Source organism: Zea mays, chromosome 2 (assembly GCF_902167145.1).
Source record: "Zea mays cultivar B73 chromosome 2, Zm-B73-REFERENCE-NAM-5.0, whole genome shotgun sequence".
In the NCBI taxonomy this organism is placed as follows: Eukaryota; Viridiplantae; Streptophyta; class Magnoliopsida; order Poales; family Poaceae; genus Zea; species Zea mays.
In genome coordinates, this window is record NC_050097.1 from 209,634,006 (window position 1) to 209,638,311 (window position 4,306).

A 4,306-nucleotide genomic window follows, 5' to 3' on the forward strand; every position below is an offset into this window, starting at 1 on the left:
CCGAGTGCTCTGGGGCGACTGTCGAACCCTTCCGAGGGGCCAACCTTCGAACCCCTGATCAGTAGGAGGGCGTGAAGACGGGTATGTTTCTGATACTTAGAAAGGTATGTTTCTTTGTCCAACCTTCGAACCCCTAAGTATTTTGGTGATTGAGTGCCAATACAAGTGCTTAAATGTGAATCTATGCCCATGGATGAACAAAGTGCAAATCAAGAGCAAAGGTATGTTTCTAAGTCTTAGTACATTGGTTTTGTGTACTAATATACTTGTCTAAGTATCAGAAACAGAAAGAAGAAGAGAAGAGAAAAGTTGGCTGTGTACAGCCAAGAGGCTGTTTCGGTCTGGGGCACCAGACTGTCCGGTGGTGCACCGAACAGTGTCCGGTGCGCCAGACCGGCTCAAGCGAAGTGGCCGCTCTCGGGAAATCGCCGACGGCGTCCGACTATAATTCACCGGACTGTCCGGTGAGCCAACGGTCGGCCGGGCCAACGGTCGGCCGCGCGATCTGCGCGGGACACGTGGCCGAGCCAACGGCTAGAATGGGGCACCGGACTGTCCGGTGTGCACCGGACATGTCCGGTGCGCCAACGGCTCCAAATCCGCCAACGGTCGGCTTCACTATTTAAGGAAGGAAATCGGGCACAGGACAGTGTCCGGTGTGCACCGGACTGTCCGGTGCACCCGACGACAGAAGGCAAGATTGGCCTTCTGGATTTGCTCTCAACGGCTCCTAGCTGCCTTGGGGCTATAAAAGTGACCCCTAGGCGCATGGAGGAGTACACCAAGCATTCCTACAACATTCCTAAGCACCAAGACATCGATCTCGCGCATTCGTTTCATTGTGATAGCATATAGAGCTCTTGTGGAGTTGTGAACTCTTTGAGTTGCGTTGCGAGCTCTTGTGCGACTTGTGTGCGTGTTGTTGCTCTGATCTTTTGAAGTCTTGTGTGCGTTGCTCATTCCCACTTGCTCTGTGTTTCTTTGTGAACTTCAATTGTAAGGGCGAGAGGCTCCAAGTTGTGGAGATTCCTCGCAAACGGGATTGAGAAAAAGCAAGCAAAACACCGTGGTATTCAAGTGGGTCTTTGGACCGCTTGAGAGGGGTTGATTGCAACCCTCGTCCGTTGGGACGCCACAACGTGGAGTAGGCAAGCGTTGGTCTTGGCCGAACCACGGGATAAACCACTGTGTCATCTCTGTGATTGATCTCTTGTGGTATTGTGTTTTGTTGAGACTCCTTTCTAGCCACTTGGCAATCATTGTGCTAACACTTAACAAGTTTTTGTGGCTATAAGTTTAAGTTTCCCAGGATCACCTATTCACCCCCCCTCTAGGTGCTCTCAATTGGTATCAGAACCGCTCTCTTCAAGAAAGGGACTAACCGCCCGAAGAGATGGATCCTAAGGGGAAGGGAATCGTGATCAATGACCAGGAAAAGGGGAACAAAAGGGAGAAGAAGAAGCATTACAAGAAGGCCAAGGGCGAGGCACATATCGGAAAGGAGTGGGATTCGGATTGCTCCTCCTCCGACTCCGACAATGAAGGACTCGCCGCCACCGCCTTCAACAAGTCATCTCTCTTCCCCAACGAGCATCACACTTGCCTCATGGCAAGGGAGAAGAAAGTAAGCACTCATGATACTAGTACTTATACTTCAAGTGAGGATGAGTCTAGTGATGATGATGAGATAGATTACTCATGCTTATTCAAGGGATTAGATAGATCTAAAATTAATAAGATTAATGAGTTGATTGATGCTTTGAATGACAAGAATAGATTACTAGAAAAACAAGAGGATCTTTTATATGAGGAGCATGAAAAATTTGTTAGTGCACAAAACTCTCTTTCTCTAGAAATTAAAAGGAATGAAATGCTCTCTAGTGAACTGTCTTCTTGTCATGAAACTATTGCTAAGTTAAAGAGTTTTAATGATGATTTAAATGCTAAACTAGAAGTAGCGAGTAAATCTAATTCTTGTGTAGAAATTGTTGAAACTTGTAATAGGTGTAAAGATATTGACATTGATGCTTGTAGTGATCATTTAGTTTCAATTTCCAAATTAAATGATGAATTAGCTAGTCTTAATACCCAACTTAAGACTAGCAAGAATGAATTTGACAAGCTAAAATTTGCAAGGGATGCCTACACGATTGGTAGACACCCCTCAATTAAGGATGGACTTGGCTACAAAAGGGAAGCCAAGAACTTGACAAGCCATAAGGCTCCCATCTCCGCCAAGGAGAAAGGGAAGGCCCCTATGGCTAGTAGTGTGCAAAAGAACCATGCCTTTATGTACTATGATAGAAGACAACCTAGAAATGCTTATAGGAGTTGTAATGCATATAATGTTTATGATTCTCATGACATGTTTGCTTCTAGTTCTTTCTATGTGCATGATAGAAATGATGGTAGGAGAAATGTTGTTCATAATATGCCTAGGAGAAATGTTGTTAATGTTCCTAGGAAAGTTAATGAACCTTCTACAATATATCATGCTTTGAATGCTTCCTTTGCAATTTGTAGAAAGGATAAAAAGATAATTGCTAGGAAGTTAGGGGCAAAATGCAAGGGTGATAAAACTTGCATTTGGATCCCTAAGGAAATTGTAACTAACCTTGTAGGACCCAACAAGAGTTGGGTACCTAAGTCCCAAGCCTAAATTTGCCTTGCAGGTTTATGCATCCGGGGGTTCAAGCTGGATTATCGACAGCGGATGCACAAACCATATGACGGGGGAGAAGAAGATGTTCACCTCCTACGTCAAGAATAAGGATTCCCAAGATTCAATTATATTCGGTGACGGGAATCAAGGCAAGGTAAAAGGGTTAGGTAAAATTGCAATTTCTAATGAGCACTCTATCTCTAATGTGTTTTTAGTAAAGTCTCTTGGATATAATTTGCTATCTGTTAGTCAATTATGCAATATGGGATATAACTGTTTGTTTACAAATGTAGATGTGTCTGTCTTTAGAAGATGTGATGGTTCACTAGCTTTTAAGGGTATTCTAGACGGCAAGCTTTATTTAGTTGATTTTGCAAAAGAAGAGGCCGGTCTAGATGCATGCTTAATGGCTAAGACTTGCATGGGCTGGCTGTGGCATCGCCGCTTAGCACATATGGGGATGAAGAACCTCCACAAGCTTCTAAAGGGAGAACACGTGATAGGTCTAACCGATGTTCATTTCGAAAAAGATAGACCTTGTGCAGCTTGTCAAGCAGGGAAACAGGTGGGAGGCTCTCATCACACCAAAAATGTGATGACAACATCAAGACCCCTGGAGCTGCTACATATGGACCTCTTCGGACCCGTCGCCTATCTGAGCATAGGAGGAAGTAAGTATGGTCTAGTTATTGTTGATGACTTTTCCCGCTTCACTTGGGTGTTCTTTTTGCAGGATAAGTCTGAAACTCAAGGAACCCTCAAGCGCTTCCTCAGGAGAGCTCAAAATGAGTTTGAGCTCAAGGTGAAGAAGATAAGGAGCGACAATGGGTCCGAGTTCAAGAACCTTCAAGTGGAGGAGTTCCTTGAGGAGGAAGGGATCAAGCACGAGTTCTCCGCTCCCTACACGCCACAGCAAAATGGTGTGGTAGAGAGGAAGAACAGGACGCTCATCGATATGGCGAGGACGATGCTAGGAGAGTTCAAGACCCCCGAGTGCTTTTGGACGGAAGCCGTGAACACGGCTTGCCACGCCATCAACAGGGTCTACCTTCATCGCCTACTCAAGAAGACGTCGTATGAGCTTCTAACCGGTAACAAACCCAATGTATCTTACTTTCGTGTATTTGGGAGCAAGTGCTACATTCTAGTGAAGAAGGGTAGAAATTCTAAATTTGCTCCCAAAGCTGTAGAGGGGTTTTTGTTAGGTTATGACTCAAATACAAAGGCGTATAGAGTCTTCAACAAATCATCGGGTTTGGTTGAAGTCTCTAGCGACGTTGTATTTGATGAGACTAATGGCTCTCCAAGAGAGCAAGTTGTTGATTGTGATGATGTAGATGAAGAAGATGTTCCGACGGCCGCTATACGAACCATGGCGACTGGAGAAGTGCGACCACAGGAACAAGATGAACGAGATCAACCTTCTTCCTCAACAACGATGCATCCCCCACCTCAAGATGATGAACAGGTTCATCAAAAGGAGGCGTGTGATCAAGGGGGAGCACAAGATGTTCACGTGATGGAGGAAGAAGCGCAACCGGCACCTCCAACCCAAGTTCGAGCGATGATTCAAAGGGATCATCCCGTCGACCAAATTCTGGGTGACATTAGCAAGGGAGTAACTACTCGATCTCGATTAGTTAA